Raw genomic sequence first — 25,523 nt, 5'->3', positions numbered from 1 at the left:
AGGGATGAATTAGGAGTTTGAGATTAACAGATACACTCTACTAAATGTAAAATAGATAACCAACAAGGACCTACTTTATAGCTCAGAGAACTATACTCAATATCTTGTAATAATCTACAAAGGAAAAGATTTTGAATAACGAATATACATGTGTATATATATGTGGGTGTGTGTGTGCGTACACACTCAGTTGCATCACTGGGTCGAACCCACATCTTGCATCTCCTGCATTGGCAGGCACATTCTTTATATATAATTATGTAATTTTATTATAAATATATATATTACCTATATATATTATAAATATATCAACCTCTGACATTTGTACACGTGAAACTAACATAACATTGTAAACCAAATATACTTCAAAAAGAAAGAATAATATGAAGCTGAAAACATATAAAAATAGATGATATCCTTAAGCCAAAAAAAGAATGAACGCATGACACTGCTGTGAGAATGCATATGTTCTGTTCACGCAGGTAGCACTAACCGCCTTGGAACCAGCATGATGGTGATCCTTGTGCTGGGGGACCTCCCACCAGTGATGGAAAGATGTTGGTCATTCTCTGAAAATGCCTGAAACAGATGATAACAGAAACGCGAGAACTGGGATGTTTTCTCTTGGGGTAGGCTGACAGGGTACCTAGAAGGCAGTAAGGAAGCTCTGAATGAAACTGGATTAAACAGAGGAGCTGTGTTTATCTCACAGGGTAGGAAGTCCCAGTAGCGCTCTGGAGCAGGGGTGGACGATCTGCGTGCCCATGCAAGGAGACATAAGAGACGTGGGCGCCTTCCCCGGGTCGGAAAGGTGCCCTGGAGACGAGAGGCAGCCCACTGCAGTGTTCTTGCCTGGAGAAGCCCGCGGACAGAGGAGCCCGGTGGGCTGCAGTCCACGGGGCTGCTGAAGGGTCGGACACGGCTGAGCACTGCCCCGCACGGCAGCGGGGGAAGTTCCAGGAGGTTCAGAGGAGTCAGCAGCCGCCGGGTGTGGTCAAGGACCCAGGGACTTTCTGCCTCTTCATTCCGCCCTCCTCAGTGCTGGTTTTTCCTCAGGTTTCAGCAAAATGGCTGGAGTAGTTCCAGATCTCGTGTTCAGACAGAGAAATTTCAGGCATAAGGGTCTGCCTCTCTTTTAGAGGAGAAGAAGCTTCCCCCAGAACACCCCTCCCTTAGCAGGATACTTTTCATATCTCACTGGCCAGAGCTGAGCTGTGTGCCAGCTTCTGAACCAAACTCTGCCAGCGGGAGTGACAGCACCGTTAGACCATGAAGTTTATTTCTAGAACTGGAGTCGGTTTTCCCCGAGACGCTCAGCTGCTTGCAGAAGTGATGGGCATCTGCACAAAGGCAGAGCTCGTTAGGGGAAAGCAGGGGCTGGACAGAGCAAAGGCTGCAGGCCGAGAGCGGTCCCCTCTGCACCCGGCCTTTGCTAACACATGTCCACCGCTTTCTTAATGTATGTTCAACGTGCCCATGGCCCACACTACATACAAGTTCTCTACAATTATGTAGAAGCTGATGTGCAATCATCTAGGTGATATAGCTTTATACTTCAAAGGTATTTAAGCAGTTTTCATTTCAGTTTTGCAGGTTTCTCTTCATATTTTAGAGTCAAGACATCTTTCATCAGAGGTTCTTCCAGAGCTGGCAGACTATGGACCCCGTGACTATGGGACCACTTTCTGGCTGGAAGTAGGGTAACGAAGACAGAACTTGAGTCATTCATAGGTGGTGAAATACATGCTCATCTATCTGTTTTGAGTACAAAGAGAAGGATCATTTTCTTGTGCAGGGAAACAACTCTTTTATTTCACAATTCATGATAAAGCTCAAAATACAAAATTCTGAAGGTAACACTTCAAGTTTTACAAAAACCACATTGACAGCTTTCAAAAGTGGGAGGATAAGAACAAGAACCATGGACATCACGGAAGTATTAATAGGCAAGGAGAGCCTGGGACACTAAGCTAAGCTGTTCTTGGTGCATTTGTGCAAAGTCGCCTCATTCGTGTCTGAGTCTTTGCGACCCTGTGGACTGTAGCCCTCCAGGCTCCTCTGTCTGTGGGATTCTCCAGGCAAGGATGCTGGAGTGGTTGCCAGGCCCTCCTCCAGGGGATCTTCCCAACCCAAGGACTGAACCTGCATCTCTTAGGTCTGCTGCATTGGCAGGTGGGTTCTTTACCACGAGCAACACCTGGTGGGTAGGTTCTAAGTGGTAGATCTTACACCAAGCCCACTGCACGCGTTAACTCCATACCTATTTAGTGAGCAATGCTATGTGGCAACATACCCGAAAGACATGGTGAGGGATTTAAAAAAGCATGTAATCAAAATTATTTTTCCTAAGGAGGCTGCCATCTTGAAAAGAAGGATCGATGTGATTTGGACTATTTAATGTTCAAATTCAGTTGAAACTTTCTGATATAGGCTTGTATGTACCAAAGAGGTTTTGTTTTCTGCTCTTAGGACCTCCTCCTTTGCACAGTAGTTAATGTTTTTTTGCTTTGATATTTTTATTGATGTAGAGTTGATTTACAATGTTGTGTTGATTTCCACTATACAGCAAAGTGATTCCATTGTACATATACACATTCTTTTTCAATATTCTTTTCTATTATGGTCTATCATATGGATACAGCTCCCTCTGCTCTACGGTAGGACGTTGTTGTTTTTTCCATCCTATATATAAAGGCGTACGTCTGCCAACCACAGCCTCCCACTCCATCCCCCCATTCCTCACCCCTTGGCGGCCCCCAGGCTGTTCCTGTGTCTATGGGCCTGTTTCTGTTTCCTGGATGTGTTCCTTTGTGTCATATTTTAGATTCTACATATAAGCAGTATCATATGATATTTGCTTTTCTCTTTGTAACTTACTTCACACAGTACGACAGTCTCTAGGCCCACCCACGTTGCTGCAAACGGTGTTATTTCACTGAGTAATAGTCCTCTGTGTACATGTACCACATCTCCTTTATCCATTCTCCCACGGATAGACACTTGGATTGTTCCCATGTCTTGGCTGTCGCACAACAGTTACCTTTCAGCTGCACCTGTGTCTCCCTTACTGACGGGGGAGCTCTTCAAGGGTAAGGATTATGCTTTCCATATCTTTTAGTGCCTAGAAGAGTACCCTGCACAGAGAATGTCATAAAGCCTACGTTGCTGCTGCTAAGTCACTTCAGTCGTGTCTGACTCTGTGCGACCCCATAGACGGCAGCTCACCAGGCTCCGCCATCCCTCGGATTCTCCAGGCAAGAACATTGGAGTGGGTTGCCATTTCCTTCTCTACATTAAGTGCATAGAAAATAATATGGCACCTGGCTCCAAAACTGACCAGCTAACCAGCCAGGCAAACCCAAGCAGAACATCCCCAAAGAGCTGAATGTGCTTTATTGCTCCCTCGGGGCAGACTTGTTAGGCAACTGAACTGAAATTAAAGAGCACTGGCTTTTAAGAACATACATACATATATGTCACATATGTCATATGTAGCTGTACCTAACTGTTCTCGTTTGAACGTGTTGGCTTTTCTCTCCCAGAGCAGAGCTCCGGAGATCCGTAAGGGGAACCTGTCTCGCGTAAAGGACGCCGCGTCACCAAGGGGGTTGAAGCGGATCGGCCGTCTCCACCCCAAGCCGGGCGCGCCTGGCTGCTCCTCCCGGTTCTCTTCCCTGCGTGTGTAAAAACCGTTAGAGCAGTTTGCTCCCCGCTGAGCTAGAATCAATTTAAAGCAGATTTTACATATTTATTTAAAGTGGGCCGTAATGCATTTTGGAGCCCGTATTGATTCCTCTTGTCTTCGTGATGACGTCCCTGACCGCTGCCTTGGTGGTGCTGCAATTGCTCGGTGAAGTAATAGGTCCTCAGATGCTGTCGGCGCCTACTCTTTTTATGTTGCAATTGCTTGATAATAATTCGATTGTGTCTCTGCCTGATGTTTTAATACTCCTGTCTTCCAGATTGCTCTTACTGAAGAGGTGTTTACCCCAGTGGGTTGCTACACTCTTATAAAAACAGACAAAGCAGGGAGGCATGTGGCTGCACACACTTCTTTGTGTGACACTTGTCTGGGCTGACTTTTGCAGACATCCTATGGAAGTTCCAGTTGTCTATTGCTATGTAACAAACCACCCCAAATTTTAGTAGCATAAAGCAACAGCCATTTTACCATGCTTGTGGATTTTTATGGGCGTTTCAAGGATCGACAAAGGGCAGAGCAAGCATTTGTCTCTACTCCGTGAAGCTCGGTGCCCCTGTGAGGAAGGCTCAGACAGCTGGGGTGACATTGATAGCTAGGTGCTGAAAGTATCCGGAGGCTTCTTCCATCACGGGTCCGGCTCATGGGCTCTGATGACCTGAAAACCGAGCTCTCCTCGGTCTCTCCTAACGCGCGTGCCATGTGGCCTCTGCACGTGGCTGGGGCTTCCTCCCAGAGCGGTGGCCTAGAGTATTTGCTCTTTCTTACACTTCGGGGCTCCACGAGTAAGCGTTCCAGGGAACAAAAAGGACGCTGCATGACTTTCTCTGACTTAGCCTCCAAAGTCACAGAGTATCACTTTTGCTGTACTGTTTTGGTTACAAGTGAGCCTCTCAAGCTAGCCCAGATTCAATGGGAGGGAAGTTAGACTCTTAACTCTAGATGGGAGGAGCATCAAAAAATTGGTTGCCATCTTTAAAATCTTTACAATGAATGCTTTATCCTATTGTTGAATCTGGTTTCCATCATTCTGAATTTAAGAAAAATATTTATTGGTTAACAAGCAAGTTCTTTAGCAACTATTAAAACATAGTAAGGTGTGATAAGGAGCAAGATAACAGGAAAAAAAAAACACCTTCTTGTCTTACAAAGAAGCTTGCAATTTAATCACAAAGGTGGTATGGAAATATATAAAAACCTGAATAACAAGTTTACAAAGGAATGTATCAAGGAGTACAAATCAATATGCTCTAGAACTCTACAGTAATAGTTGTGGAATTTTTATAAGATGCAAATATTTTAGATCTCACTTAAGTGAATGTATCTAAGATAACTACTTTTCGCTAGTGGCTGAGTTGGTAAAGAATCTGCCTGCAATGTGGGAGACCTGGCTTCGATCCCTGGGCTGGGAAGATCCTCTGGAGTGGGGCATGGCAACCCTCTCCAGTATTCTTGCCTGGAGAATCCCATGGACAAAGGAGTCTGGCGGGCTACAGTCCATGGGGTCATGACTGAGTGACTAAGCACGCAAGCACAGGAGCGAATATTCCCGAAGAAACCTTTGCAAAGCTCAGAGACTCGAAGAAGTCTATGAAAGGAGTCAGAGAATAGAGGAGCTTTGAGTTGGATGGAACTTCATAGACTATTTATTCTAAATGTTTTAATATATAGCTGGAGAACTGAAATTCACAAATTCATTATCACAGGCAGTCCTGGAAGGAGGAACGAATACTGTCTTACTCAGCTGGGAATAAGCATGGGAAACATAACTTCTAGGGGTTTCTTGCCTTCTTGCACTGCCTAGGACATCAGTGGTAAGAACAGAAGCATGGGACACATAACTTCTGTACGTTTCAGTTAAATCTTAAATTAGGTCAGTCTGATTTTATCAGTTAGCTTTGGCTGTTATGCTACGGTAACAAATCGCCCCCAGATTTCAGCGACCTTCCTTCTTGCTTGTGCTGCGGGTCCAGGCTGGGTCAGACTTGGCTCGCCTTGGTCAAGATCTTTGCTCCAGGGCTGGGTCCACCGAGAAGCCTCTATTTGAGACACTGCTGGTTGACAGAGAGGTAAAGAGATCGTGGTGAAAGAATACGGGCTCTTAAAGCTTCTACTTGGAAGTCACAGGCTTAGTCTAACATCAGAGGAGCAAAAGGTATGACTTCTCTCCAGGGAAGGGCTTGCCTGCAGGGAGGGGCAGTAAGTATTTTGAAGAAGAATGCATCACAGTGATTGGGGTACAAGTGTTTAGTGAACAGGAGCACGCCAGTGAGTGCAAGCGACTCTTGATCACCTCAAAGCCCATCAGTCAGTCAAGGGTGGGAATGAGGCTGTGACTCAGATTGCTCGAAACCCAGGTCAGCGTGCTGTCTCTGAAACGAGTCACTGACGGCTTTCCTTCATCTTTCTGCTCAGCATTTGTTTAAGGACTGTCAGTCAGCGCAGTCACCGTGCCGAGGACATGGACTCTTTTCCTAAGGGTGAGGCTGGTCCTGCTCCTTCTCTTCCCTTTCCTCTCCTTCCTCCGCCTTTAACTCCTCTTCTCCTCCTCCTTCTTCTGTTTTTCAGCAGCATGTATTATAAGCAATGTTGCAACTTTCATTTTGATTCATTATTTTATACTACACGTCAGAAAGTCGTGTCTTTAACTTTTAAAAAAAAATTTAATTTTATTTAAGTTTACTGTTTTGCCCACCTCATGTGGCATGTTTCCCCAACCAAGAATCGAACCTCTGCCCCACTCTGTTCTGTGTGGAAGCAAAGAGTCCTAACCGCTGAACCCCCAGGGAAATCCCTGATTTTTTATTTTATATTCGACGCTAGTGGATTTATAACGCTGTGTTAGTTTTAGGTGTACAGCAAAGTGGTTCCATTATATACATGTGTCTATCCTTTTACAGATTCTTTTTCCGTTTATGTCCTTATAGGATGTTGAGCTGAGTTCCCTGTGCTACACAGCCGGTCCTTGTTGGTTATTGATTTTAAATACAGCGGTGTGTACCTGTCATTCCCAAACTCCCCGCAAATCAGCCAGTACAACCTTATGTATTTTATATGTGAAGAGGGGACTTCCACTGTAAACCTTTTATTTTTTTACTGACAGAATTTGTCCTTGAAAATATGTAAATTGCATTACTAGCTACATGTCTCCCATAATTTCCTTGCTTGTCTCTAAATTATGTTTCGAGGAGGCATGATAGATGATGTATGATTTTCTATGTTTTCTGGAAGAGTTAGATGCAGAGATCTTGGAAACTGTTGTGCTCACGTCCTTCTTTGTCAACTAATCCGGGCATCCAAGCTTGAGGGGGAGCAGTGTGGCCAAGATGACAGAGTATGAAGGCCTCACCTCTCACAGGCCCCCAAATTACAACAGAGAAACTACTAGTGAGAAAAACTGGAAGTCTTGCCAGAAAGGTGTTCCGCACCTAGAGATACAAGGAAGCAATCACACCAGACAGGTGAGGGGCGTGGGCTGTGGCACAGCCGAGACTCCCAGCTCCAGGTAAGTGACATGCAACGGGAGGATCCTGACAACTGCAGAACGTCTCCTCCAGGAGTGAGCCGTCCGAGCCCCACACAGGGCTTTGTAGCCTGGGGGGTCCTGCCCTGGGAAGACAAGCCCCCAGAACCTCTGGCTCTGACGGCCAGTGGAGCTTGCACAAGGAGAGCTGGAGGGCTGTAGGAAACAGATGCTTCTTTCGAAAAGGTCTTCTGTAAAACCTTGCAAACTCTGAGTCCCGGTGCAAGGCCTGAATTGAAAGGATCCACGGGTCAGACCCGCCTGCTGATCTTGGAGTGCTTACCAGAGAGGCAGGAGGTGACTGGGTCTCTCCTTGGGGACACAGATGCTCATGGCAGCCATTCTTGGGAGCTTGTCCAGCCACAAGCACGCTGGTGTAGCAAGTGTCATTTTGGAGTTCCCCTCCTAGCCTGTTACCATGAGGGCTTTCCCACCAGAGGCCCAGGACCCTGCCCCAGTCCACCAGCAGGCCAACCCCAGCCCTGGGGCCCCCCGTCTCCTGCAGCCAGCTCCCTGGGCCCCAGCTCCACCTACAAATGGCCAGGTGGCTTCTGCAAGGGGAAGGCATTGCAGCAGACTGGGCCACTGTAGATGGCCTCCATGACAGACGGGCCCACGGCGAGCACGCGGGGCAGCCCGAGAGCTCAGAGCTCTGGGGATGAGAGGAATGTGCATTTGGGCTCCAGAGGATGTTTCCTGAGGAAGACCACTTCCGCAAGAGCAGGAAATGTAACGGAACCACCTGATAGAGACAGAAACAGACCCAGGAAAATCATGTGACTGAGGACTATTTTCCAAGTGAAGGAACAAGTTAAAACCCTTGGAGAAGAATTAAGTGAAGTGGAGATTAGCAGTCTACCCAAAAAAAAAAAAAAAGAGTTCAAGATAATGATCACAAAGATGCTCTTGAGTTTGGGAGAAAAAGGGACCATACTGCCTAAAGCCATCTGCAGATTCAATGCAATCCCTATCAAAATACCAATGGTACTTTTACAGAACTAGAAAAAAAAAATAATTCTGAAATTTGTATGGAAACACAAAGACCCCAAATGACCAGAACAATTTTGAGAAGAAAGAACGAAGCTGGAGGGATCATGGGGCCTGATTTCAAACTATACTGCAAAGCTATTATCATCAAAGGAGTTGAGGCTGGCACAAAAGCAGACACATAGATCAATGCAACAGAGAGCCCAGAAATAAACCCTCAATTATATGGTCGCTTAATCTACGATAAAAGAGGCAAGAATATATATCTGTCAGAATGGCTGTCATCAAAAAGACAACAAATAGGTGTTGATGCAAATGCGGAGATAATGTTGGTGGAACTGTAAATTGGTGAAACTACTGTGGAAAACAATGTGGCGTTTCATCAAAAAATTAAAAACAGAACCACCATATGGCCCATCCATTTCACTTCTAGGTATTATTGGAAGAAAACAAAAGCACTATTTGAGTACTTGTGTGTACTCTGATGTTCACTGCATCATATTACAATAGTCAATGGAATGGCCAACGCGGAAGCTTTTCATCAAGTGGTTGATTAGATGAAGGAGACGTGGAGTGTTACTGAGCCCCAGAAAAGAAGCAAATCTTGCCATTTGAGACACCATGGATGGACCTAGAGGGTGTTATGCTAAGTAAAATGAATGAAACAGAGAAAGCCAAATACTACATGATTTCACTTATATTTGGAATATAAAAAACAAGCAAATGAACAAACGTAACAAAACCGAAACAGACTAGTCGTTACAGAGAAGAAACAGTGCGCTGCAGAAGGGCAGGGCGGGTGGCTGAGGAATGAGTGGAAAAGGTGAGGGGGACTAAGAGCAGCTCACCTGCAGCTGAAAAGTGAACGAACCGCAGGGTGAGACGTACATCGTGCGGAACGGAGTCAGTCATATCGTAACAGCTTTGTGCGGTGAGAGTTGGGAGCGAGACTTATCTTGGTGATCGCTTGGAATGTTTACAAACAGCCAATCACTGTGTTGTGCATCTGGACAGAACACAGTGTGAACAGTCGATACTTCAGTTAAAAAAGAAAGGTAATTGAGAACAGAGAACCTTTGCAATTTACTTAATATCATTGCCTGGCTTTAATCTTAGGATAATAGTCAATTCCACTAGCTTTTAATGCTAAATACCTTCTTTCTATGTTTGCTGGCCTAAATTTGTTTTACCCTTTCCAAACAAACAAAAACTTAAAGAAAATGCTTGCTGTTGGAGCTGATCTGCAGGATCAATCAGGTTGTTTGCCAGACTAGAAGAGCCGTGGTGTTTTGACCCTCAGAGCACTTTTGTTGGAAACCTTTCATGTGGTGTCACCAGCTGCTTCCAGATGCAACATCCGTCCATTGAAGCAACGTCTGTCCGTTCACCAGTGAGCGTTTGAAGCCCACTCCCTCTCCCCTCCTGCTTTACGCAGACTGGAGGGGGCAGAACTCACCTGCTCTTTCCAAGGGCAGGTGAACTGAGTTCTGGCTTTTAGCTGTAGATGGTTACTGCTGCTGCTGCTGCTAAGTCGCTTCAGTCATATTTGACTCTGTGTGACCCCACAGACAGCAGCCCACCAGGCTCCCCCATCCCTGGGAGTCTCCAGGCAAGAACACTGGAGTGGGTTGCCATTTCCTTCTCCAATGCATGAAAGTGCAAAGTGAAAGTGAAGTCACTCAGTCGTGTCTGACTCCTAGCAACCCCATGGACTGCAGCCTACCAGGCTCCTCCATCCATGGGATTTTCCAGGCAAGAGTCCTAGAGTGGGGTGCCATTGCCTTCTCCGTTAGATGGTTGGGTAAGTTGCAATATGGCTGTCACCCACTAGCCCTGTGGTGACCTACAAGTAGGAACTTTTATGTATTTTGCTAAGAAAACATAAATCCCATGAACCTTTTAGCATTGCCAAAAGCCAAACTGTGAAAAACCTTTCAAATCGACATTAAAAAACCATTGCAACACTCTTTTCACATCAGTCAGTGAATTATAAAGGGAGGGGTATTAACTTTAACAGCCCAGCTTTCCCTTCACGCACCCCCCTGCCACCCCACCCCAGACACATTCAAAAGGCAAGTTCATGCTAAGATGCCATGATTTTCACAAGGTAATAAACAAGGGACAAAGTATCAGGCCACTTCTTGTTTGAAGAGTAATACGGTCCCTATTGACCCATTAGCTCCCTTCTCAGTTCAAATTTCAATGTGTTTTCTCAAATGGTCCTGCATTTGACATGTGGGAGTAACATCTGCAGGGAGCAGCCTGCTAAGCTTTTGGAGCGAGCAGAATCTGTCGCAGCAGCAAGCTGACGTCCAGGATCACTCACAGGAGCTGGGAGCTGGCTAATGAACGATGCTCTGCAGTGATCCACGCCCGCGCCTGCACTCCCCAGGGGCCTCAGGAGCCGTTACTGTAACTGTTTCCCTCTGTCTTTGCAGGAAAAAGACCAAAGTATGCCACGGCTCTGGAAAACCATCCGGAGTCCGGAGTCCATGTTTATTTACAGCTTCTAAGAGAAAGATATAAAGGAAACGTTGGAGTACTACGCCGAACATTAACCTGGTTACAATTGGTGGGTGCCTTTAGAATATCACTGCTGTGCGTTAAAATTAATTTTAGACTTGATCTAAGAGCTTTAGAGTTATTTAGCTTCTGCTTTATATTATCTAGGAGGAAAGGAACAGAACTGATAGCAACTTCAATTTTTCTTTATGCTCGCCTATTCCCCTGGCATGAAGACTATTGTGCTTCTGTTTCTTGTATTCTTCACTCAGTTTGCATTCAGCTTCTATGTATAAACCTGAGCTTATTCTAAGATGGTGGGGAACAAAGAGACAACTTCAGTACTTCTGGATTTATTTTACGTAGCATCTGTCAAGAAAATGCTATATCTCTATCTGTATATAACATTATACACATGTATGTATTATATATACATTTTTAAAATACACTTAATAGAAACTGGAGATTTTGAGTGCCCAAAGTAAAACCTCAAGAGCTTGCCCAAATTCTGAGATCATGGGATGGACTAGGAGCTACTTCTCCAGATGCATTATAGCATATAGGAGTGGGGTTTCCCGGCAGTGAAATGGGACAAAATCCCAAGAAGCAGATTTTAAACAAAGGGAAAAGGAAAGAGGTGAGAGAGTGTGAGCAGTTAGCTCGAGCTGTGTAACAAACAGAACATGTTCCATGGCTCTCTGGCCGGGGCAGTCCTGCTGAGCTCCGGTTGGCTGGTGTGGCCTTGGCCCCAGGCTGCAGGCTCCATTCCCCTCTGACCAGGTGTCTCAATCTCCTGGGGCCAGTGGGCTGCCCAGAGCTTGTTCATTTCATGGTGACAGTAGATGCTCAAGGGCATAGCCCAGCTGCACCAGTCTCTGCAAACATCATGCTTGCTAACATCCCACTGGCCAAAGCGAGTCTCATGGTCCCTTGCAAAGTCAAGGGGGTGGGTATATAGTTCTCCTGTAAGTGGAGAGAGAGGAGTGGCTATTAGATAAAAATTGATCCAGTCTTCCACAAATGATCTGCATGAAATCCTGAATATATTGTTCTTTTATCTTGTGGTAAGAGGCTGACTTGATGCCTTAGTTGTTCAGATGAGGCTAGAGAGATAGGGAGGGACTCGTAGGTCATGTAAATAACAAAAACAGCAGTCACAACAATGATGCATGACATCTATCATACATCTAAGGTAGGATGCCATAGGTCATGCTAATAATAAGTAATAATAGTAAAAGTAGCATACATACTTACTATGCCTTAGACATTGTTCTAAGCATTTTATAAAAATTAACACATTTAATTCTCACATCAACCCTATGAAGTAGATGCAGTTTTTAGATGAGGAAAATGAGACATGTAGAAATGAGGTGACTTGCCCAGGGTCACTAACTCTACAAAGTGGTGAGCAGAGATTTAAATCCAAGTGGTCTGTCTTGAAAGTCTGTGTTCACAACCCTTCCCCTCCTCCTATGGTTTTGTGAGCTGTGGGCTGACACAGTCTAATTTACATTTTGAAAGATCATTTTAGATTTTTTTTGGTAGGAAGAAACGAGAAAAATGTGAAAGCGATGCTATCTGTTAGAATGTTTTTTCTCAAAGTGTGGTCCTTGGCAGCAAGTCTACTATTCCCCCATGCACGACAAAGTCGATGTAGAAACGGACAGGAAGTGTGTAGGAACTTTTAGAGAAAATTTGACATTGTTTCAAGACTCAAGTGCATGATCATTTTCCTAGTAATCCGTTTTTATTGAACGTTACAAAAGTGTGGGTTCATAAGGGATTGGAAATTCAGCACAAAACAGAACAAAACAAAAAGAAAAAATGAAAACCAACTTCTCCTTCAGCCTCAGAACCCTTGGGAAGAAGGTGAGTGTCTTCATCCAGGCTTGTGTTTAGTGACCATGCCTTCAACCAGGATGGAGTTTGTAGAGATCAAGAGAAGTGGATGGATTGGGTGAAAATTTGAAGGGTGGATCTGTTCTAATTATCAACCTCTCACAGAGATTAAGAAGGAGGTCAGATTTAGTCAGACCAGCATGCTATGGGTAGCAGTGGTTTTAAGGAAAAATTATAAAGGAATACAATTCTATTTCGAATCCAGGAAGTAGAAACTTAGAGGAAAATTTTGGTGGTTTTCAGGGTGGGTGCAATGTTTGTTTACTGTTTTAGGGTGTTCAGCTTGGTTTGCCTGGGACTTTCCCAGTCTGGGCCCTGGGACCACATTGTAAAAGTCCCTTCAAGTCCCAAGCAAGCCCAGATGGTTGGTCAAACCTTGATTTTTTTTTTTTTTTTCAAACCTTGATTTTATATTGTAAATTTTATTTTTATATTAATACCTATCTTTTCCCACTTTGCTAGGACCCATCTGGTGAGGCTCTCCACTCTTGGAATAATGGCATGAGAGAGGAGGATTTAGTAAGGTCTCCTTAGAAGAGATTTCAAAAGTGGAAAAGCTACAAGAGACAGGACTAAAATCAGATGCTAATTATTCAGATAGCTCCTGGAGTCTTTTTTCTGCAACCTGGTTTCACACACAGTCTTGACTCTGCTGATTCCTCCTTTTCCAGAGGGCAGAGAAAGCAGCAGAGGAAATGACTGGGTTACTCGTGGGAACTGGTTGGGAGTGTGAGTGTGCTGGGCATTGAAAGAGGGTGTGAGAGGATGTGAGTGTCAGCTCAGAGTGCGTGCAAGTGGAGAGACAGAACATGGCGGCAGGGACCTGTGACCGCCCTTCGGCCTTTTAGAGAGGCCTAATTAGCTAACGTGCTTCGGTCCCGGGGCTGTTTCAGCTGCCGGTTCTGCCGTACAGATCCGGTCCTCACGAGAGGCCGAGTCTTGGCTTTTGAATGTGACATTTCTACTTTCTCTTGGACCATATCTTTGTTCTCGCCTTAGGGGACTGTCTTCTTTTGGAGGACCAGATATATCTCCTAAATCCCATATGCATATTAGGGATCTGCTGAAAAGGATCGTGCCAAACCATGATCTCATCACCTTTTCTCAAGGGCCAAGAGTGAATCTGGGACTAAGCCCGCACCTGTACTTAGCCTGGTCTCACCATCATTTGAGGTCTCCTCCCTGGGCCCTTGCCCCCTTAGCCCTCACACATACTGCCCATCTTGGTCACCTATTTCCATCCTCGGGGGTGAAGATGATGCTTCATCTGGCTTTGAGCGTGTACCCACTAAGCAAAACCTCCGGGCCTAGAAACTCTTGAATACTGACACCAGCTGCAATCAATACTCTTCGGACATTCAATGCTAGGTCACTGGTTACTCCTCTTCAAGGGCCAGCCCCCCTGCTGGACCGGGTCTCCTGCCACAGAACTGGTTTCCTCGCTTTTCCACCATGTATGCATTCGCAGGGTCCAGCATGGCCCCCCGCGCCCCAGTGATGACAGCTGGACCTTACAAAATGCAGAGGACAACAATCAGCTGTGTAGCTACCAGGCGGAGGAGGACGAGGGCAGCTGCCAGGACATATGGTACAAGAGCATCGAAAACAGAGGGGGCAGGACGGCTTAACGCCGTATGTGCTTCTGGCTTCCCTCTTAAGAATAACTGTCACCTGTGGTTAGGAGAGGAGTGATGCCTGGGGCAGATGATGAGTGATAAGAGGGCACCTCGGTGTCTAAAAGGAAATTGTCATACGTTCGAGGAAATTCCTCCAGGGTACTGACAGAGTTTTCATATGGGGCGATTTAATCTTTTTTCATTTGTATCAATATGCATTTTTATAGTATAAGTAATACATTAATATAATGTACTATTAGTATATTATAACAATATACTAATGTATACTGGCTGACTGTGATGAGTTCTTTCAACTCTAACATCCAGTGATACCTGTCCCCAAAGCGTTGCTGCCTGGATGAGTTTGCTAATGGTGCTCAACAAAATCTTTCTGTTGTTCTTATCCATTTAATAGCTTTATCCTCAACTCTGGAGACTTAGGGCTTCCCTGGTGGCTCAGATGGTAAAGAGTCTGCCTGTAGTGTGGGACACTGGGATTCGATCCCCAGATGGGGAAGATCCCCTGTGGAAGGAAGTGGCAGCCCACTCCAGTATTCTTGCCTGGAGAATCCCAAGGACGGAGGAGCCTCACAGGCTATAGTCCATGGGGTGGCAAAGAGTCGGACACAGCTGAGCAACTAACACTTTCACTTTCTGGAGACTTAGAAGTTGGTAACATTATCAAAGACATGTGTGGAGAGATGGGTAATATACAAGACTGCAGAATCAGGCATTCAAGAGCATCTCAGGGGACTCCGATAAGAGACCAAAACAAATAAGGTAAAACTTAACAAGGATTATTTAAAGTCTAGCATTTGGGGGTAAAAAAAATCAATTGTACAAGTGCAGAAGGACGGTAATCAGGTCTGACAGCAAATTATGTGAAAAAGACTTGAGGGTTTGAGTTGATTACAAGATCAATATGAGCCAACAGTGTTTCCCTTATAAAAACAAAACCAAAAGGTATCAAGTGCAATCTCAGGCCATGTTTGTATAAATATAGTCCTAGTAATGGACATAATAGTCTTAGGAAACTTTGCACCATGAGGAGAATATGAGAAGTATTTTGGTTTCGTCTTAAGCATTTTATTTGGTTGAGATTGTCACATTTTAAGAGGAGCATTAGATACTAGGCAAAATGTTGAGGATACCAGAAATGATTCATTTTTGCAAACTATGTGTTTTAGATACTGACAGTGTTCTTGGCCCTGTCCTGGGTGTTAGGGGTGTACCAGTGAACAAGTGTATCCCTGCGTGCGTGCTAAGTCACTTTAGTCGTGTCTTTACAACTCCATGGACCGTAGCCTGTCAGGCTCCTCTGTCCATGGCATTCTCCAGGCCAGAACACTGAAGTGGGTTGCCATTCCCTTCTCCAGGGGATCTGCCCAACCCTGGGATAGATCTCACATCTCTTATGTCTTCTGAGTTGGCAGGGGGGTTTTGTACCACTAGTACCACCTGGGAAGCCCAAATAAACATACCAAAATGGCACACCAAAATCCATGCCATCTGGAATTATCAAAGGAAGTGGGGATAACTTACTTTGAAAAGGAATTTACGTATATATATGTATATATATAAATTGTATATAAATATATATATATATTTCCCTCTCATAAACTGGCATTTTGAAAGCCGTTTTTGTTTCTTCTGGGCTGTTCTGGGTCTTTGCTGCTGTGCGTGGACTCTCTCTGGTTGCAAAGGGGGGGACTGCTCTGGCTGTGTGAACGGGCTCCTCGCGCGGCAGCTTCTCTTGTTGCAGAGAACGGGCTCGGACACGCAGGCTGCAGCAGTTGCAGCTGCCGGGCTCTAGAGCACAGTCTCAGTGGCTGAACCTCCCTGGGCTTCGCTGCTCCGTGGCATATGGGATCCTCCTGGATCAGAGACCAAACCTGTGTCTCCTGCATTGGGCAGGAAAATTCTTTACCATGGAGCCACCGGGGAAGCCCCTGGAATATTTAATGATGTTTGGTTATCACACACATTTCGAGCAGTACAGAAAGTTGAGAAGAAGTGGGAAAAGATCGCTCATAATCCCACTATTCATTGGTACTCATATTTTCTCCCGCTTTTACTCTATGCCATTCTTCAAGAACCCAGAGCCGGTGTGGAGAGAGGCGTGAGTGCTTTGCGTGGCCATATCTGGACCATCTTTATCATTTTCATCCACAATGAGCGGGTCAGAACTGGCACAAAACCTGTGAAGGAAGTGTAGCCTTACCTTAGTCCAAGAATTTTTTAAAAATGTATTTTCTACTATAATCAGGGACCATTTGTTGCATCCTTGGCATTCTAATTGGCTTTGTTTTGGTCGTGATTTGGTGTACCTGCTATTAGAAACATCATTCTTTATTTAAAATTATTTTTCAGATCAGAACGAGTTAGGTCGCCTCTTTTTATAGTTGCCATTTTCTCTTGACAGCTTTTACAGAGTTGTGTTCGGGCTGATTTTGACTCCTGGGATAGCTGAGTACTTCACCTCCTCATTTCCTTCAGCGATCCTGACTTGGGTGGTTTTTATAGGCTGCGCCTAGTGAACGTGGCACTGCTGTCTGGGCTCTTGAGATTGCTTTGACATCCGAGGAGGAAGCTTATGATCGCCCTTCCCTCTAGCCCCCAAGTCTCCCTTTCCAGTCTCACTCACTGTTTCTCTGCTTCTTCAGTTGTGCTGTAATAACGTCTTCTCTTACACGCAACTCCAACTTGTCACTTTCAGAGACCAACCACGTTCCCACCTTCTGTGGGCTGATCACTGATCCTCTTCAGTTCCTCCAGACGGGGCTGTTGAATTGGATCCCTCCACGCTTCATTAAGGGGATGACAGGACGTCTCTCCTGAAACTTTAAACTTGGGGGATTTCCCAAAGCTTGCAAAATAGCATTTAATGGAGGGTAACTGCAGCACCCCAATTTAAAGACAAAGTTAACCAAATCCTTTCAATGATAGACACAAGAGAACTTCCTTGTTTCCAAAACAGTGTTGTGGCTTAATAACCTAACAGGTTGTTCTTAACGAAGTAGTGATAATGAGATATTTGACCTGTAGTTCTTTAGAAACATTTTTCAGTATAATCTGTGTGATATGCCTGCATTTGTGTTCATTTTAGTCCAGACACCAGAGGGAGCTGCTGAATGACACCCGCCAGGATGACTGGTCAGCATTTAATCAAGGGGCTACCTTCCAGAGATAGCTGCTCTGAGCAGTTCACTAGGTGTTGATTTCTGATCGGATACCACAGGCTTTGTTAATGAGTACAGGATGGGCTGGAAGTAGACTTTTTTTTGGTGAAATTAGTGGTCAAGATAGAGGAACTGTCTAGAAGACAGCCCCCACTGTTGCATGAACAGGGCGAGGCTGAAATTCAGCTAGGACACGTTTGGAGCGCTTACGCTGGTGGTTTTTAGTCAGCATCCTTTCTCCTTGGGTGATTGGACTGTATGTGATGTTGAATATGTGAGCGTTACATCTTGGAACAAGGGATAAGGATGAGAGAACCCACAGTCCGTAACCTTCGGGATGCCAACAGACTCTCTGCCTTGGGCTAATTTTAATTTTTTAAGAAGTGTATTATGTATTTTCCTTTTGGCATGCTGGATCTTCCTTGCCGCCTGGGCTTTTCGTTGGTCGTGGCCAGCAGGGGCTGCTCTCGGCGGCAGGGCAGGGCGTTCCCGCGCGCAGGCTCTCTGGGCAGAGCCCAGGCTTCCTCTGGGCTCCTCCGGACCTGTGCCCCGCGGGCTCGGGGCGGCACTTGGGCTCCGCAGCGCAGGCTTGTGGCTGTGGCGCGGGGGCTGAGCTACTTCTCAGCCCGTGGGGTCTTCCCGGCTGGAACCCGTGTCTGCTGCACCAGCAGGCAGCTTCCTCACCGCTGGGCCCCCGGGGAGGCCCTCTGCACTGGGCGATACAACACTGCGTGATCACAGCTGTTAGCAGCCCGGAACATCACCCGGAGTGCGGTTTGGAGGCTGTCCTTCCTCCACCCAGTAACTGGAAAGTTGCTGGCTGCCTAGCTTTGTCTGAGAATTACAGGAGTCCGGGTGTTTGATTTGCAGCATACTGGCTTGGGAAGGACGTTACTATAAGGTGCTGTTAGACCTCTATAAAGACAGAGAGCTGGGATTTCATCCAGTTTAAAGACAGGGTACATGAGTGTATTGGGACAGCCTGCTAATTAAAATGGTAAGGTTCTGTCAGACACTTGCTTTCTTTGTTACCTTGTAGGGAGATTTTAAGACAACCTAGAGCTGGCTCCTGTCTCTAATTAGGGACTCTTCCCCTGCAGTCTCTGGACGTTTTGTGCAGGTAGAATTCAGAGTCCATGGTCTTGGATGCGAAGGCAATTCCGTCCTCATCTTCACTAACTCTAACTGAAATATAGAATTTCCTCCAGGTATGAGGGTAGGCAATACACCCTGGTGTTGCTAACTTCCCTTTGTCACGAACAGAAGTCACATTTGTTCTCACGGCATTGCTGACGTTGTAGATATCTCAACGTGTTATTTAATCTCATTATTACTTTGAAATTACAGCAGTAGTAGAGCCACTAGTAGGTTCAGTTTTAATTTATTAATAGGGACTCTTTGTATTTTTATATCACAAATAGTTAAAAAATTTTCAGCAACTGTATTTCAATATATTTTGCTTTCTTTTTAATCCCTATGCCTTTTACTTTATGCATTTAAAAATGTCATTCTGAGAAGACATAAAAATGATTAAGAACATCTGCTGTCTAAAGGCAATTGATATACATATTTTCAAAATATGAAGTATAGTTAATTTATAGTGTTATGTTAGTTTCAAGTGTACGGCAAAATGATAGTTTTATATACATGTATATTTTTCAGATTCTTTTTTATTATAGGTTATTACAAGATAGGGAATATAGTTCATTGCCTTGAATGCATAAAGATGTATGTGTGTGTATATATACATGTATATATATATACACACACAGACACACACACACACACGATGAAATAGTACTCATCCGTAACAAAGAATGAAATGTTCCCAATTACAGCAACATGGATAGACCTAGGATCATCATACTAAGTGAAATAGGGCAGTTGATATTTGCAGCAAAACCCCTACTAGTTGTTCACGACTAAACTGACAAAAGTCAGTTCCCAGCAGTGGATGATCTACAAGGTGAATAAGAGAGTAAGAGAATAAGGCTTATGGAAACAATGTGGTCGTAGATTAGAGCCCTCATATTGTACCTGGGGTGGATGATTCTAGGCTGGGTTAGAGACATATCAAGGTTCTAGCATCTGAGGAAGTACCTCTGGGGCTGGGGCATAGCTGCATGCCTGGGACAAGACCTGTCCCCATGCTTGGAGGGGAGGAAGATGGCGTGTGTCTACTTTCTTTTCCTGCCATGCAGTCTTGCTTTCATATTTCAATTTAATTTTTTCATGACAGCTTTTTATTCTCTATTTTTATTTTTTAAGATTGAAGTAGAGTTGGTTTATAATGTATTAGTTGTAGGTATACAGTAAAGTGATTCAGTCACATATGCATATGTGTATATATATGTGTGTGTGTATGTATGTGTGTGTGTATATACATATACTTTTTCAGATTTTTTTCCCATATAGGTTATAACAAAATATTGAGTAGAGTTCCCTGTGCTATGCAGCAGGTCCTTGTTGGTTATCCATCTTATACACAGTAGTGTGTGTATGCTAATCCATACTCCTGGTTTATCCCTCCCTGACTTCCCCTCTGGTAACCATAAGCTTGTTCTCTATGTCTGTGAGTCTGTTTCTGTCTTGTGAAGAAGTTCATTTGTATCATTTTTTAATGATAGAGTCTTTTATGATTTGTCTTTCTCTGTTTTCAGATAGTTTTAAACACCATCATGTAAATGTGTTTATCTAATTTCTAGATTGAGAAGGTACTAATTTCGGAAAATGTGTTGAGAAGGAGACACCCCTTTCCACCTATTCTACTTTTGGGTTAGACATTCTGGGAAGTAAATAAAGTCTATGGGACTATAGGGAATGTCTTTCAAGATGTTTTACAGAATGGCTTTCTATTTTAAAGGATAGAAAGAAAGTCTTTATTGAGTTTGTTGTAACATTGCTTCTGCTTTATGGTTTGGGATTTTGACTGGGAGGCATGTGGGATGAGTTCCCTGACCAGGTGTTCAACCCACACCCTCTGTGTTGGAAGGCGAGGTCTTAGCCCCTGGACTGCCAGGTTGTCCATCCATTTCACTTTTCAACTTATGAAAACGCTGGGCTTAACCAGCTGAACTGATCTTACAACTCACTTCTATGTCAGAACCTGAAGTTTGAAAAAAATATTAGCCTAGGTCAGGTTGGTTTTTTGATTTCTAGACGTAGTTCAGAAATGACACGCTCCATTGTCTCTTCCTGTCTCTGCAGCACTTAGTTGTGAAACAAATTGAGTGAAGGAAGGGGCTAGCTGGACGACCTGACGTTAAGTACTTCCTAAATGCTAATAACATTACATGTTTTGTTATCTTGTCTACGCCTCTAGCCAGTCTCGAGGAGTAGAAAAATCTCAGCTTCATAAAGGCTCAAGCGCTCTCTCCTTTTTCTTTTTCGCTTCCGTGTCCCCAGCACAGGGAAGAATGACTGCTATATACCAGGCACTCAGTAACGAAGTTGAATTGCTCTCCTCACCTCCAGGAATTCTGAAGTTCAGAGGCTGTGTGACTCCCTCAGTGTCTCAGGGGATCAAGGAGGGCCCTGCGGCTAAGAGCATCTGCCCAATCCGCAGGTGGTGGGCGCGCGCCGCGAGCGGGCCCTGTGCGGTGGGGCGGTGTCGCGTGCTGGGACACCGGTGCGGCGGGAGGACAGGCCGGGCCCTTCGCTCGGTTCCTGCGTCTGGACAAGTGTCTCCCTGAGCAACAAAATACAGAGCGACTCTAAGGGGCTAAAAGTAACTCAGCGCATGTGCAGTTGGAGCAAATTACGGACAAAAGGTACAAAAAGGCCAAAAAGCCCGACTGCCGCTTCTGAAGCGTCAGGAGCATGAGCAGGGCACTGCGCATGCGCCCGGCACTCAGCACCCCCAGAGGGAGGGCGGGCCCCCGGGGACACCCCTCCAGCCCCAGCCCTGGACACCCCCCCCCCTCACCCACACAAGGAAGAAAGCTCGCCCCTCCTCGGGGAGTGAGCAGGGGAAACTCGTATTTGCTCTCACTCCCTCTGCTGCAGCAGGGCCCAAAGCCTTGCCTGAGCTTCTTGTCTGGCCTCTAGTCATTTGCTGCTGATTAAGGGGAACAGGAGCCCCGATTGGTAATTGGTCTAACACCCTGTTTCCAAATCAGATCTGGTCCTGAAAGCTTGGGCCATGTTTTTATATGTTTGATTAGTCGTTCATGCCGAGGCAGTCAAACCTGAGAGCATATGAATAACTTTGGTGACAAATCATATATTTTGACTAAAAATTTTCCCCATCACCACCCAAAAACAAATATATAACTCTCCCCTTGGCAGACTGGCTTTTGCAGTTATCATGCCTCTGACTTTACTAGAACTGGGGACTCACTAGGTAAACACAGTCCAAGTCATCCAAGGGGTAGGTCTGAAGACGGGGCACACCCTGGCGGTTCTTCAACAAGGTCTAACCTGGTGGCATGAAGTCTCTGGGATAAGGTCACTGTTTATGCTTGAAGAAGGCAGAGACCTTCTCTACATCAAGACCTAAGCTTTCCAAATAAAATCATTCTGGCCAAGAGAAACACTGAGACAAATTCCCAGCATCTTCTTTCTGCCATCTCTTAGAAAGTGTTGGCAAGGGGCTTTCTCCAATAAAGATGGCACGGCCGCCATCTGGGTTAGAGCCCCTGCCCCGTTGCCTAACAACAGGCGGCTTTCCGCCCCAGTGATGGGCAGGGGTGGGCAAGGGGACCAACACATTCAACGGCCACTCACAGGCTTCTGAGACGGAGCAGCTCAGAAACTGCCCAAGCGGTACTGCGTCTAGCCACCTGAAGAGAAATTTGATTAATGGCTTCGGAAAGTTTGATGGTAGCATCCAAGCTGAGAATACAGTTATCAGGATGTGAGGCTGGCAAATTGCCTCTGGCTGAGCCTGGGTTGAGCGTCAGAGGACACTCAAGGCATAGTGACTGGTGTCTTACACCTTTATTTTCTGTTTTTGCATGCAGTCCATTTATTGGGGTGAGTTCTTAGAATCCATCTCTATTGAAGGAGTGAAGGAGACAGGCTTGTGTAGGGAGAGTAGTTGGATTGCAATACAAAACAAGGGCCTCGGTTAATCCTGTGTGAACTCCAGCTGGAGGAGCCTTCAGAGGGATCTTGAATTGAGGAGGGGATGGTGGGTCTTTCTACTGTGATAGTCACAGAAGTGGCAACCCACTCTAGCACTCTTGCCTGGAAAATCCCAGGGACAGAGGAGCCTGGCAGGCTACAGTCCATGGGATTGCAAGAGTTGGACATGACTTAGCGACTAAACCAAAACCAGAACATATATTTAGATGCCATTTCCACCTTAGACTAGTTTCTCACTAGTTTCCCTGCATGTTTAGAAGAGGTAGGTGGTACGATCCCCCACTGCAGGACTGCAACGTTCACTCTCCCAGTTGCCTGGAGGGTTGGCTGCCTCCAACCAACCAGCCAGTCCCTCTCTGGGACTTGTCCTTGGTCAAAGATGGATGCCTCCCAAGGTCATATTCCTTCTGAGAGCAGCTTACATTTACAAATCTGTATCTGTCTTATGCCTTTAAATGTGGGTTCCCACGGGCTTAATGCCTGGTGTAAGGTACAGTTTTGGATACTGAGACCATCAAAATCAGAGCGTTTGTGTTTATGGCTCAGTGCACTTCATTCTCAGAAAGATCTTTGGGAGAAATGAATAACCAAAATCTGATGAATAAAAAAATCCATGTGAAAGGACTTGAGCTTCCTCAGGACATATTTTCCTGGAGAAATGCTGTCCCCGTGTCATCAGTTTCTATGGCGGGGCTCCACCTGCACTAGAGGTCAGAGACAGGACCAGGGCCAGTCTTCTCTGACCACACAAGGGCTCATCTCTGGCTGAGTAAAAAGAAGCTGTTAAGAGATACTTCGGATCTCTTACAGGTTCAGTTTCTGAGCCCTTCCGCTTTGCCTGCTTGTTCCAGGCAGTGCTCCTGGACCTCCTGGACCTTGCCTTCTGGGGAGGGCCGCCTAGACCATCGCGCCATTATCCAGTTCGGTGCATTGACGGGCGCCCAGTGTCCAGTCTCTGCCTCTGTCTCTTTGGTTTTCATTTCTTCCATGAACAGCCCCCAAGCGCTTTATAGCGACATTCGGGTTTGATTTCCCGTAACTGGGCTTTTACCAAGAGTCCCTATTTGGTGACGGTTTGCGCTAGGATTTGGGACTCAGAAATGTACGTTAGCATTTCCTTCCTTTGACAGTACTGCTGCCATGCTGATAAATAGAAGGGACCAAGCCTTCTCTAAAGTCTACCGTGTGTCGGCCTGCACCAGAGGCTCCAAGGGAATGCACTGAAACAGAAATTGGCCCAAAAAATATGTATTTTCAATCATAGGTGTTTGTCACCTATTGGTAATCTTGTGCATCATGATGGCAATGTTGTGTGTTTTAATGTGACTTTAAATATCTGTGTCTATCTATCAGAGATGATCAAGGCTTTTGAACTATTTTTATGAACCTTGGGATACTTACAAGATGATACAATGTTTCTGTTCTTTTCTCACATGCTTGAAGTTTATTTGTTTTTGGCCAGTTAGGCTTGCTTATCTTGTTTGCCAGTCTTTCATGAATTTAAGTTTTGTCTCCAGCTCCAAGTTTTCCAGAGGCAAACTCTTAAAATGGGTGCTTCCAACTACCAGTTCTTATAATGATAAATTTTATGTGTGCTAGTGTGGTTTTACACATTATATTTTATGTATTGAAAACCACAGTTTTGGAGACCTATGCCTCCATTTTCTCTATCATCTTGCTTTTTAAGATCCAAAATTCGTTTTTACCTGATGATGGTAACTTTTTTAGATAAAGTCTCACCGTTTTGATAGCATATTTCTTCTACATATAACAGCTTTAATAAGAAAAGTTTATCAAAAAAGCAGGTTTGAAGGAATAACAATTTTTGGATGCCTATATCTGAAAACAACATTAGATTATTAATGTTATTTTAACATTTGTAGATCAAGTATTTCAATATCGACAGGCATTGTTGAGTTTTTTATTTTAAGCATATTCTCTTGGCCTATCAGGTGGCTATAACAACAGTGCCACAGACCCAGTGGCTTATAAACAACAAACGTTTATTTCTCACAGTGCCAGATGCTGAGATGCCAAAGATCAAGCTGCCTGCAGATCTGACGTCTGGTGAAGAGCCCTCCTCCTAGCCCATAGACAACTGTCTTTTTGCTGTGTCTTCACGTGGCAGATGGAAGAAGGGAGTTCTCTTCTCTAAGAGTCCCACCCTCACGACCTAATCACCCTCCAAATGCACTCACATTAGGGGTTAAGATTTAGCATGTGAACATTCAATCTATAGCATACACCAGTATTGACTTTGACTTGATATTACCATTTTCTCTTGAGTAATCTGGTGTAAAGGCAAAAGTGCCATCACTGTTACCATTGCAAGTTTAAAAATTTTAAAGTCACTTCATTGTACAGCTGGAACCAACACAATATTGTAGCATAATATATACTTCATTAAAAAATAAATGAATTTTTTAAAAGAAAGCTGTTTTCTATCTCTAAACTTGGTGCTTTGCACACTTTATCTTACCACTATACCAAATATAGCAGGAATTATTGTGTGCATTTCACAGGAAAGAAAATTAAGGCTCAGAGAAGTGAATTAACTTCTCAGGGGTCTCTGACACAAATCAAGACAAAAGGCAAGAGTGAGACTGAATTCTTATGCATTTGAACGCTGTTCTTCAAATCTCTTAAAAAGCATGGTGACCTTCTTCAGTTTGACAGGTTCTCACAACAAGTTTAGATGATTCCACTCAGATGGACTGCATACCACTTAGAGCTCCGTGTTCTGTCCCATCTCTCAGGGCTCCTGGGTTTAGGTGCCCACAGGGGTAACCTGCGTGATAAGATGTTCTGTGATGGTGGCTATAGACCAAATGCTTGTGTCCTCAGCCCGAATCCATGTGTTGCCATCTAGCGGATGACTTGATGGCATTAGGAGGTGTGCCCAGGCTGAAGCCCTGGGCTCTGGTATTAAGAAGATGGTCGCCATCCTCCTGGCCAGTTATCTCTTCCTTCATCTTGTCTCCTCTATTTCTGTTTCACTTGGTTTCACACTTCACTCCATACCCACTGACTTG

At 44.9% G+C, this 25,523-nt stretch overlaps 1 long non-coding RNA gene across 2 annotated transcripts; it reads left to right on the top strand.

The window, feature by feature from the left end:
* Positions 1-228: 228 nt before the first annotated feature.
* Positions 229-24,872, top strand: LOC122433153. Of its 2 annotated transcripts, none has more exons than XR_006267044.1 (3): positions 229-9,265; positions 10,649-10,782; positions 24,508-24,872. It is a non-coding gene; the product is annotated as an uncharacterized LOC122433153 (long non-coding RNA). The 2 variants fall into 2 exon arrangements; XR_006267043.1 differs by lacking the exon at positions 24,508-24,872 and adding an exon at positions 13,611-14,519.
* Positions 24,873-25,523: the final 651 nt, after the last annotated feature.

The sequence above is a fragment of the Cervus canadensis genome, chromosome 32 (assembly GCF_019320065.1).
Source record: "Cervus canadensis isolate Bull #8, Minnesota chromosome 32, ASM1932006v1, whole genome shotgun sequence".
NCBI classification, from domain to species: Eukaryota; Metazoa; Chordata; class Mammalia; order Artiodactyla; family Cervidae; genus Cervus; species Cervus canadensis.
The sequence above is the reverse complement of the archived record's forward strand: the minus strand, read 5'-3'. Positions and strand labels throughout refer to the sequence as shown.